Source organism: Zingiber officinale, chromosome 5B, assembly GCF_018446385.1.
Source record: "Zingiber officinale cultivar Zhangliang chromosome 5B, Zo_v1.1, whole genome shotgun sequence".
Taxonomy (NCBI): Eukaryota; Viridiplantae; Streptophyta; class Magnoliopsida; order Zingiberales; family Zingiberaceae; genus Zingiber; species Zingiber officinale.
The window spans coordinates 17,072,613-17,086,143 of NC_055995.1; the positions used below are offsets into that span (position 1 = coordinate 17,072,613).

The window sequence follows — 13,531 nt, forward strand, 5'->3', positions numbered from 1 at the left end:
AGCTTCTTGGTCAGAGCGTCTAACTTTGCGGACATGAGCGTGACTGCATCTACGTCGAATTTTCCTGACACCTTTATTGGATTCCTTGAGAAAGAACCACCAGATATTTTGGTTGTCCACTGATGATGGTTCTGTGCCACATTCTCAATGATCTCTTCAGCTTCATCAAGGCTCTTGTTCATTAATGCTCCTCCTGCTGCAGAATCGAGGGATACCTTCGTGTCATAGTTGATTCCATTGTAGAATGTGTGTAGAACCAACCATTTCTCAATTCCATGATGGGGGCACTGTCTCAGCATACTTTTGAATCTGTCCCAGGCTTCAAATAATGATTTTGATTCTATCTGTTTGAAGCTTGTGATCAAATTCCTCATGTGGGTCGTTTTGCTTGGCGGGTAGAATTTGTCCAGAAATTTCTCCTCACACTGCTCCCAAGACGTTATGTTATTTGTTGGAAGAGAATTTAGCCACAGCTTGGCTATGTCTTTCAGGGAAAATCCAAAAAGAAGTAACCTTACTGATTCTGGAGGGACCCCATTCATTTTCATAATACCGCAAATCTCGTAGAAAAACTCTAAGTTATGATTTGTATCAACATGCGGTCCTCCTCCAAATTGATTCTGTTGGACCATGTGGATTACTGCAAGTTTAATTTCAAAATTGTTAGCTTCGATTGGCGGTCAGGCGATGCTAGACCGAACCCCTCATGCATAAGGTGGTACGTAATCCTTGAACAGTTTGTCAGCCATTTCTGAAGATTCTTGTTCAGCTTGAAATGCTTTTTGTAAGTTTCTTCTTCTAAGGAAAGTCCTATCGATCTCTGGATCGAACGGTAGAAGTTGTCATGAAAGATTAGCTCTTCGCATGCAAAAACAAGATATGGAATATTTCGAGTGTACAATTAAGCAAAATAAAATGAAATGAAATAAAGTAAAGAAAAGAGTTAAAATATTATTATTATTTTATTTTTTTAGCATTTTAATAAAAATACGAAAATAAAGAAAAATAAAAATAAAATTACTTATCTCTGAAATGTAGCAATTAGAAAAAGGAGAAATAAAGTCTAGTCTAATCCAATATGATTTTCGCTAATCTTATAGATGCAACCCCCGGTAACGGCGCCAAAAACTTGTTACGATTCCGCAACTGCACGGATTCATTGTCAGTAATAAAGAATATCAATCCCACGAGGACCAATTATAAGCACTAGCAATGGTTCACTTAGGATTAGTTAAACTACTGATGGATGTAAGTTATCTAAAGAAAAGAGACTGGGAAGCGGAAACGAGAATTAGTGAAGAGAGAGTAATTAACTTGGTTTATGAAGAGTTCTAAGAGTTCGGTTTCATTGTGGTGGTATTGATGTATCACGTTCTATCCTTTACTCATTGTCCGTCAACATGCATTTGCCGGAAGTTAAAGCAACTATCCTTAAGCACTAAATAGAGATCCCTGTGAAATCTTGTTACGGTTAACCCCTGTCACTAGAGTGCCTCGGTAGATCACAAGAACGTAACTCTAATTGGTGTCATTAAGGATAGAAATAAGGGCTTGGTTTGTCTCTTACTTCCTTATGGAGAAGTTGACTCTCCTTTTAGGAAAATACCCTAGATGTCCGTGAACGGGTTACCCCTATCACTAGGGCCTCTCGAGTATACGATCTAAGATACTCTTTCTACGATGTTAGCAATTCCTACACAATCAATTAATACGATATGGAAAACTAGCAACTATTGGATCAAGAAGCATTAGAGGGGGGGGGGGGGGGTGAATATCGCTCGTGGCTATTTCGTTCGATTTAAAATGTGCCAAGTAAATACGCAGTGGAAAATACAATAAACGACAAACACAGAAAGACACCAAGGGTTTACTTGGTTCAGAGCCTGTGGCAACTCCTACTCCAAGGCCCGCGATCGTTGATCACTTTTTGTGGGCAACACCTATAAGCTTGAATAACGGTTACAGAATTATTACAATCTATTAAACTGAAAGAGTATACCGACAACAAGAATGAGCAATTTCAAAGCTTCGGGTCGTCTGGATCTCGTTGCAGCACTTCAAGATCACCTTGTTAGCAGCTTGTAGCACAAAGGTCACTTGGTAAAAGATTTGATGGTCACTGCTCGAGATGTCCTTTTATTGGACGTTTAAGGCACCTCCAGTGCTATCCCAAGGAGCCTCAAACCCAATGTTTATCCCGAATAGAACGCTGAGATGAGCTTCGGATCGCTGCCCCTTATCCGCCTAGAGGCGCCTTCAACGCCACTCCAAGGAGCCTCCAAGCTGTGGTCCAAGGTGCCTTCAGTCCCCATGAAGGTGCCTCCAGCTCCTCTGCACAGCTGGCTTCGACTTGCACCCGAGGCGCCTCCAAGCTCCATGGAGGAGCCTCGTGTAACGCCCGCCCCTCATGGATACTTAGACTACCCTAAAGGGATGGGGTTACTTAGACTTACTTGACATATACATGCATATGGACTCATGGCAGCGGAAGACATATTTAGAATTTTTTTTTTTTTGTCATATGCATCTTACCCTTAACATGGCATGTGAACAACATACTTGATTCATATCTGCTACTTGAACATGATTCATAATGTCATGAATATACTAACATGAATAAGACATCATAAGTGCACCACATACTAGTTCAAGTTATCATCACAAGTATAAAATCCAAACTTAATTCACATGCACAACTTAACCAAATATAAGTTTTAGAAATATAATTAGATCTATCCACCATGCCACTTCCACACACAAGCTTGCCCTTCCTGCTGCTCCCCTTAGTTCATCCATTCCTTTCCTTTTTCTACAGTACAAGGAAAAATAATCTATAAGCCCATAGGCTTAGTGAGTTCCTTTCCTACTCATAAAACCAAGAATCATACATACACATAAAACATGTCTTAGCATGTGAGAACATAACATAAAATATATCATAACATGTGAGAACATAAATATAAAATATATCATGGCATGTGTGAACATAACATAAACATATCATAGCATGTGAGAACATAACATAACATATAACATGATCATAACCATAATCTCAAGGGCATCTTTAATAAGTGTAAAGGAAAACATATGGCATAAACATGTAGATGCAAGATGTTCCTTTGAAAACATGCATAATGAAATGAACATATGCAACATGTCTTTTTTTTTTAAAACATATCATATACATACTTGAATATAATCTCAACATGAGGGCCCGGCTATGTACCACATAACATGAATGCGCCCAAATCCCTAGGACAGGATAGCTAGCCCCGAACCTACAAGGGAACTAGGTCCACACTACGACCGTCGACCTAGGGGCGTACTAAGGAGTCCATCCCATTACTAGACCCGTTCATAGTCCGTCGGCCTAGGGCGCTTATGGAGCCCACCCTTGGTACAAGCCATACAAAGTAAAATAGCATGTCATACATATCATGTTTCTTATCATATCATCATACATATCATGTTCTTGTCATATCATGAAGAGTGCTCTTGATCCCATCTCAAGGGAAGCATCTCTTAGGCTTTTCCTCTTGCATAAGCCTTTCATAAACATATATCATGAAGTATAACATGTTCTTATGAAAGCATAGAGCATAACATGTTATTATCATATCATCAAGCATGGCATGTATCATATCATGAAGTATGGCATATCATATCATGAAGCATAACATATCATATCATGAAACATAGCATATATCATATCATGAAGCATAGCATATCATTTCTTGAAGCATAGCATATCATATCATGAAACATAGCATATATTATATCATGAAGCATAGCATATCATATCCTGAAATATAGCATATATCATATCATAAAGCATAGCATATCATACCATGAAGCATAGCATATATCATATCATGAAGCATGGAGACTTAAACTAACCATATATCAAGAATCATACATCATGGGAGAACATAAGCATGCATAGTTAGGTTCAAAACTTTTCCCTAAACCTATTCATTCAATCTTGGCCGAATCCCTATAGTAGAACTTTTTAAACTTTGACTATTATAAGAAGCATGAAACTTAAGCTAACCCTAGATAAATAATCATACATCACAAAGAAGCATAAACAAGCATGGTAAGATTTCAAGACCTTGCTCTAAGCCTCATATACTTGCTTGGCCGAACCGTAGGGTGAAGTTCTAAGGTTCATTTGTACAACATGTAGCATGATAACTTATCTAACAACATACCAAAAGATCATACATCATGTAAAAACATAACTAAGCATAATTAGGTTTCAAAAACTTTACTCTAGGCTTTACATTCTATCTTGGTCGAAACCTACAAGTAGGGTTCCAATCCCTCTAATACAACATGTAACATAAAGACTTAACCTAACCACATACAAGATATCATACCTCATGAATAAGCACAAACAAGCATGATTAGGTTTTAAATTTTCTTCTTGCCCTAAGCTTCACATCTCATCTTGGTCGAAACTTTAGACTAGTGTTCTTATATATTATTTTCAACATAAAGCATGGAAACCTAGGCTATCAACACATGAGAGATCATACTTCATGAAGGAGCATACACAAGCATGTTATCATTTGAAAACTTTGCTCTAAACCTCATTTCTATTCTTGGCCGAAACTTGAAACTAGGGTTCTCCTATATTTCTTTTATACAACATGGAGCATGAACCTAAGCTATCACATATAAGAGATCTTTCATCATGAAGGAGCATAAACAAACATGTTTTCTTTTCAAAACTATACCCTAGACTCTATAATGAATCTTGGCCGAAAACATTAAGTTAGGGTTCTCATATTTTTATACAACATGGAGCATGAAAAACCTAAGCTATTAGCATATAAAAGATCATACGCCATGATGGAGCATAACCAACATGTTTCCCTTTCAAAGTTTTTCCCTAGACCGCATTTCCTATCTTGGCCAAAACTTCCAAGGTGAGATTCTAGACTTTTTGGTTACAACATCAAGCATAACTTGTAATCTTGCTAACCCTAAGTGACCACAAGTCTTTATCTTGGCCGAAACATGCAAGAAAATCTTTACGGTTTCAAATAACCTTTACATACAAACATTTGATAACTACTTGTACTGCAGTGAGGGGATACTCACATCCTCTCGCTTAATTCTCTAAAAGAAGAAATCCTTGGTTGTGAAGTTTTTCTTAGAGAGCACCCTTCTTGCTTGGTTCGGCAATGGTGAGGGAGAGGAGAGTGGTTTCGGTGGAGAGAAGGAGGAAGGAGAAAGAGAGCAACCAAATGAAATTTTCATTCTTTCCTCTTTTATTCCTAATGAAAGGAAGAAGGGAAAATGGATTTTTCCTTCTCCTTTCTTTTACTCATCCATTTATGAAAAGAGAAGCAAGAATCATCTCTTCATTTGAGAGGAAGAAGGCAACTCCAACTTCTCCTTCTAAGTGGAAGAAAATCTTTTCTTACTCTTAATTATATTGCCCCTTCCCTTTCTAATAATATCTCCTCTTGGTCTATTGGTTACACTATACATGCTTCTAACCAGAGCTTCAAGGTTCAAGCCTTGGTCTTGCCTCTTTTTAATTTCATTTTATTTTATTTTTGCTAATATTCACATAAGGCCTATTTTTTTTTAACCATGGTAAAAATATATGAAATTGCTAGGAATCCTATGGGTGTTACAGTCCCCCATACCTCATAAAAGTTCGTCCTCGAACTTAGAATAACTCAGGTAATTTTCGTTTCATATCATCTTCACATTCCCAAGTTGCTTCTTCGAATCGTTGATTTTTCCAAAATACCTTTACTAGTGCAACCTCTTTGCTCCTTAAGCTTTTGACATCCCGATCCAATATTTGAACGGGTCGATTTTCGTAACTCAAGTCCTCTTGAACTTGCACTGTCTGTGGCTCGATCACCTGGTCTGTTCTAGGAATGCACTTCTTGAGCATCGAGACATGGAACACATTGTGGATAGCCGACATCTCTGGTGGTAGCTCTAGTTCGTAAGCCACCTTGCCGACTCTTTTCAGAATCTGATATGGTCCCACATAGCGCGGACTTAGTTTTCCCTTCTTTCCAAACCTCATCACTCCTTTCATAGGAGCTACTTTGAGGAATACTGAATCTCCAACACTGAATTCCAATGGCCTACGCCATTTATCTGCACAGCTCTTTTGCCGACGTTAAGCAGTCTCTATTCTTTGGCCGATGTTCTATATTGCACGAGTGGTGTTGTCGATAAAATCTGTTCGGAATCCCATCTCCTTCTTTTCACCACCTTCATACTAGCATATAGGGGATCTACATTTTCTCCCATACAAAGCTTTGTACGGCGCCATACCAATGGTAGCTTGATAGCTATTGTTGTAGGCGAATTCCGCTAAGCATAGATATCGGCACCAGCTCCCTTTGAAATCCAAGGCGCAAGCTCGTAACATATCTTCTAATACTTGATTCACCCTTTCTGTTTGTCCGTCGGTCTGAGGGTGGAAGGCCTCAACAACAATTTCGTACCAAGGGCCTTCTGAACACATTCCCAGAAATGTGAAACAAAATGACCATCTCTGTCAGAAATGATGGTCTTAGGAATCTCATGTAGTCTAATAATCTCCTTGACATATAATTGAGCCAGTTGTTCGACTGAATAGGTCATCTTGATTGCCAGGAAGTGGGCAGATTTCGTCAATCTATCCACGATTACCCATATGGTAGTGTAGCCATTTGTCGTTTTAGGTAGTCTCGCGATGAAGTCCATAGATCTCTGGTGGATCCGGGAAGCATCGCATAGGGTGTTGCATGAGCTTCTTCCAATATCTTTTTCCATAACTCTGGGTCGTCGGGAATACATAAGCGATCCTTAAGGTATAATATTCCACTGTCAGCGATACGGAACCCATCATTCTTTTCCCCTAAGACTTCTTGCTTGATCCTTTGGATGCTTGGGTCACGGGTTTGCTTCTCTAATATATCATCGAACAGTGTCAGTGCTATAGTCAGGGTAGAGAGCCGTTCGGATATATTTTTGATCCCGTAGCTATACTTTCCCTTGGCCTCCCAATAAATTCAAACATCGGTTATGCTTCAGGTCGAAAAATCACTTTTCTCTTACTACACTCTATTGAAGCACCGTACTTACTCAGGAAGTCCATGCCCAATATAATGTCATAATCCTGCATGTCCAGCACTATCAGGTCACAGTAGAGTTCTCTGTCTGCAATTCTGATGGGTGCGGCTCGCAGCATATGAGTGGATGGCATCACCTCTCCTGAAGGTAAAGTCGTTAAGAACTTGCAATCTAAGGCTTGAGGTGGTATGTCTATCTTTCTTGTAAAAGGTGTAGAGACAAACGAGTGTGTTGCCCCAGTGTCAAATAGTACAGTAGCATGCTTACTGAAAATAAATATCTGACCTGTGACAACCGTAGAAGCATTCGCCGCATCTTCCTTGGTGATGGAGAAGATTCTGGCATTTGTCGTCACTGGTGGAGCTTCCAATCTCCCTTGGCTTATCTGCGGACCTTCTAATGCAGCTTGCATCAGGTGTAGCTGTGGGGGAGCACCTCTGTTCTGGACATACTGCGGTATCTGAACTTGGGTAGGACAGTTTCTAGCCATATGTCCTTCCAATCCACAGTTATAGAATTTATTCGTGCCCACGCGGCACTTTCCCGGATGTTTCTTTCCACAGGTGGTACATTGCGGGAACGTAGGTTGTTTGTTTGCTGGACCATCCTTAGAATCATTCCACTGCTTTCTTTTACCGCTGTGGTTTCCTTTCCAACCAGTTCTAGTATTCTGAGGTTTCTGTCCTCCTGATTGGCCTTGACTCTTGCCTTAATGCAGCGCCTTTAAATAGTGTTCGGTGATCAGAGCACTGTTGATTAGATCTTCGGCAATCTGCGGTCTATTAACTCCGCCAGCCACATTCAGAGCTATCAAAGGTCTGAGCATCTTCAGCGTAAGTCTGACCCTTTCTCTTTCAGTGCTAACCAACTCTGGGCATAAGCGCGCTAGACGGTTGAATTTCTTAACAGCTTCGTTAACCGACAGGTCACCTTGCCGGAAATCGGTGAACTCGTCATAGTGCTTGTTTGTCACCCTCATATGGAAGAATTCTTCGAAAAATTTCGTCTCGAAGTCTGTCCATCTCATCTGATTTATTTGTCTTTTTGCTTTGACTCGGTCCCATCACATTCTGGCATCGCCCGTAAGGCAGAACGATGCACACTTGACCTTCTCATGTTCGGGCCAATCCAATAGCTCCACTATGCTTTCTACCGTTTTGAACCAGGCTTGGGCATCCCATGGTTCACAGTTGCCAGAGAAAGCTTCCGATTTTAACCTTTGCCACTGAATCTGATATGCCTCCTGACGAACCACTGGAGCTCGGCCTACTGGTGGTACAGGTACCGGGGGTACTAGTGTAGCTACCGGTATGACTAGTATCGCGTTCTGATTCCCTGGTGGGGTAGCAGGATTCCCCTGCTGATTCATCAGAGTAGTGATCATCTGTTGCTGTTCCGTAACCTGACGCTGGAGCTCAGTGACTACATGCATCAGATCAGGTGGAGGTACTGTCTCATTGGTTCTAGTATTGTGCCTTCTAGCCATGCATATCTTCATGAATGACAACAAGGCTAGCATAAGTTATTATTATTCCTAATCTACCATCATGCATACTTAAACTAGAACTGTAACTTATCAAATATAAAACGGAGTAGACATGTATACTTAATTTAAACATTTCTTATCATGCATAAAAGAACTAGAGTAGGCATAGAAATTCTTACTTGGAGCGGCAGGATGTAGGCTTCATGTGTGTGTAGTGGAAAGGCAAACTTCGCTCTGATACCAAACTGTAACGCCCGCCCCCTCATGGATACTTAGACTACCCTAAAGGGACGGGGTTACTTAGACTTACTTGACATATACATGCATATGGACTCATGGCAGCGGAAGACATATTTAGAATTTTTTTTTTTTTTTGTCATATGCATCTTACTCTTAACATGGCATGTGAACAACATACTTGATTCATATCTGCTACTTGAACATGATTCATAATGTCATGAATATACTAACATGAATAAGACATCATAAGTGCACCACATACTAGTTCAAGTTATCATCACAAGTATAAAATCCAAACTTAATTCACATGCACAACTTAACCAAATATAAGTTTTAGAAATATAATTAGATCTATCCACAATGCCACTTCCACACACAATCTTGCCCTTCCTGCTGCTCCCCTTAGTTCATCCATACCTTTCCTTTTTCTGCAGTACAAGGAAAAATAACCTATAAGCCCATAGGCTTAGTGAGTTCCTTTCCTACTCATAAAACCATGAATCATACATACACATAAAACATGTCATAGCATGTGAGAACATAACATAAAACATATCATAGCATGTGAGAACATAAATATAAAACATATCATGGCATGTGAGAGCATAACATAAACATATCATAGCATGTGAGAACATAACATAACATATAACATGATCATAACCATAATCTCAAGGGCATCTTTAATAAGTGTAAAGGAAAACATATTGCATAAACATGTAGATGCAAGATGTTCCTTTGAAAACATGCATAATGAAATGAACATATGCAACATGTCTTTTTTTTTTCTAAAACATATCGTACACATACATGAATATAATCTCAACATGAGGGCCCTGCTATGTACCACATAACATGAATGCGCGCAAAACCCTAGGACAGGGTAGCTAGCCCCGAACTTACTAGGGAACTAAATCTGTACTACGACCGTCGACCTAGGGGCGTACTAAGGAGCTCATCCCTTTACTAGACCCGTTCATAGTCCGTCGGCCTAGGGGCGCTTATGGAGCCCACCCTTGGTACAAACCATACAAAGTAAAATAGCATGTCATACATATCATGTTTCTTATCATATCATTATACATATCATGTTCTTGTCATATCATGAAGAGTGTTCTTGATCCCATCTCAAGGGAAGCATATCTTAGGCTTTTCCTCTTGCATAAGCCTTTCATAAACATATATCATGAAGCATAACATGTTCTTATCATAGCATAGAGCATAAAATGTTATTATCATATCATCAAGCATGGCATGTATCATATCATGAAGTATGGCATATCATATCATGAAGCATAGCATATCATATCATGAAACATAGCATATATCATATCATGAAGCATAGCATATCATATCTTGAAGCATAGCATATCATATCATAAAACATAGCATATATTATATCATGAAGCATAGCATATCATATCATGAAACATAGCATATATCATATCATAAATCATAGCATATCATACCATGAAACATAGCATATATCATATCATGAATCATGGAGACTTAAACTAACCATCTATCAAGAATCATACATCATGGGAGAACATAAGCATGCATAGTTAGGTTCAAAACTTTTCCCTAAACCTATTCATTCAATCTTGGCCGAATCCCTATAGTAGAACTTTTTAAACTTTGACTATTATAAGAAGCATGAAACTTAAGCTAACCCTAGATAAATAATCATACATCACAAAGAAGCATAAACAAGCATGGTAAGATTTCAAGACCTTGCTCTAAGCCTCATATACTTGCTTGGCCGAACCGTAGGGTGAAGTTCTAAGGTTCATTTGTACAACATGTAGCATGATAACTTATCTAACAACATACCAAAAGATCATACATCATGTAAAAACATAACTAAGCATAATTAGGTTTCAAAAACTTTACTCTAGGCTTTACATTCTATCTTGGTCGAAACCTACAAGTAGGGTTCCAATCCCTCTAATACAACATGTAACATAAAGACTTAACCTAACCACATACAAGATATCATACCTCATGAATAAGCACAAACAAGCATGATTAGGTTTTAAATTTTCTTCTTGCCCTAAGCATCACATCTCATCTTGGTCGAAACTTTAGACTAGTGTTCTTATATATTATTTTCAACATAAAGCATGGAAACCTAGGCTATCAACACATGAGAGATCATACTTCATGAAGGAGCATACACAAGCATGTTATCATTTGAAAACTTTGCTCTAAACCTCATTTCTATTCTTGGCCGAAACTTGAAACTAGGGTTCTCCTATATTTTTTTTATACAACATGGAGCATGAACCCAAGCTATCACATATAAGAGATCTTTCATCATGAAAGAGCATAAACAAACATGTTTCCTTTTCAAAACTATGCCCTAGACTCTATAATGAATTTTGGCCGAAAACATTAAGTTAGGGTTCTCATATTTTTATACAACATGGAGCATGAAAAACCTAAGCTATTAGCATATAAAAGATCATACATCATGATGGAGCTTAACCAACATGTTTCCCTTTCAAAGTTTTGCCCTAGACCCCATTTCCTATCTTGGCCGAAACTTCCAAGGTGAGATTCTAGACTTTTTGGTTACAACATCAAGCATAACTTGTAAACTTGCTAACCCTAAGTGACCACAAGTCTTTATCTTGGCCGAAACATGCAAGAAAATCTTTATGGTTTCAAATAACCTTTACATACAAACATTCGATAACTATTTGTACTGTAGTGAGGGGATACTCACATCCTCTCGCTTAATTCTCTAAAAGAAGAAATCCTTGGTTGTGAAGTTTTTCTTAGAGAGCACCCTTCTTGGTTGGTTTCACAATGGTGAGGGAGAGGAGAGTGGTTTCGGTGGAGAGAAGGAGGAAGGAGAAAGAGAGAAACCAAATGAAAATTTTCATTCTTTCCTCTTTTATTCCTAATGAAAGGAAGAAGGGAAAATGGGTTTTTCCTTCTCCTTTCTTTTACTCATCCATTTATGAAAAGAGAAGCAAGAATCATCTCTTCATTTGAGAGGAAGAAGGCAACTCCAACTTCTCCTTCTAAGTGGAAGAAAACATTTTCTTACTCTTAATTATATTGTCCCTTCCCTTTCTAATAATATCTCCTCTTGGTCTATTGGTTACACTATACATGCTTCTAACCAGAGGTTCAAGGTTCAAGTCTTGGTCTTACCTCTTTTTAATTCCATTTTATTTTATTTTTGCTAATATTCACATAAGGCCTATTTTTTTTTTTAACCATGGTGAAAATATATGAAATTGCTAGGAACCCTATGGGTGTTACACCTCGGACACTGTTCATCCGAGGTGAAGTGTGCTCTTTTTATCCCTGCACAATGTGTTAGTCCACAAAATACACATATACCCTGCAAAACAAGGTTAGCATACATAAATATGTTAAGAATGGTGTTTGACAATAACTTGACTTGTCACGCCCCAGAGGAGTCTCTGCCAGACAAAAATCCGGCAGCATCTCCCCTGTACCTGTGATAAACCAAAGCATATATACATACAAAATATAAATTAGCCACATGCGGCTGGAATATATACACAATCACGCAGTTAATAATCTCAGCCTTCACGGCCTGGAAAAATATAACAACAACCACGCAGTATATATACAACGAACAACCCACTCGCCTGCATTAAAAACCAACAGATCAAAAAAATGATAACGGAAAGCCCAATACAATACAATCAACACACTCCTAGCCGGCTAGGCTTTATACAACAACAACAACAACACGAATACAATAACAACACCAAATACAACAAATACCAAATACAAATAAAGCATAAACGAAACCCGAAGCGATCTTCGGATGTGACCCAGGACCCGGCAGATAGGATACTCCAAGTGACACACCAACCATCTATCTGCTACCTAAAACATAAAGGTATAAATGCGACGGTGAGTATAGGTAACCCAGTGGGTAATAGACAAGATAGTGTATGGTTTATAAATAAACATGGAGATCAAAGTATACAGTCTCAGTAGAGAATAAAGAACATGATCATACTAACATATCCAATAAGCACAACTACCAGTACCGGTCTATCTCACATGGTATAACGATGATAAATGACATACAAAACTGCACATACTACAACTGACAAATGATAAACACGTACCCAATCTAGAGACGACACATGGTACAATGATCAGTAAACTCACCAGATCTGCAACAACCTCACTCATGACACCTGTGCAATATAAATATGACTGCATATACATGTAAAATAAATGACATGTATGCAGCATGACAACCATATGTCAAACAAGTGCAACAACCACAATCACATGCATCTAGTATCTACTAGGCATGTATGCAAAAATATCTCCAAAGATGCACCGCGTATCATATGCAAAAATGTGTATGCATGCTCCATGGTCACCCCCCCCCCCCCACCTCTCTAGACACCACGACCCCTGTATGACCGAGAAGCTTGGGTCCGTGACAAACCGTACTAGCCTCCAGTACATGCACCGCTATAGGCGGCCGAAGCAGACGGTCAGCTAAGTAGTTATCTAACTACAAAGCTAAGGGTCCCTGACCACTCACATCTCTAGCCCTCTGACTACTGTACCCTCAAGACTCACTACTCCAGAGTAGTCGAGGCTGACAGAACACTGAGCGGCTGAGTAAGCGCGACAGGACTAGCTCCACTCCTAGCTACCACTCTCCATCAGTGGTCGAAAGGACAGCTATAAACGACTAACGAC

The 13,531-nt window shown here is 39.1% G+C and overlaps 1 non-coding gene across 1 annotated transcript; it reads left to right on the plus strand.

The window, feature by feature from the left end:
- Positions 1 to 270: 270 nt before the first annotated feature.
- LOC121988141 lies at positions 271 to 380 on the plus strand. Its single transcript, XR_006113891.1, has one exon. It is a non-coding gene; the product is annotated as a small nucleolar RNA R71 (small nucleolar RNA).
- The last annotated feature ends 13,151 nt before the right edge of the window (positions 381 to 13,531 follow it).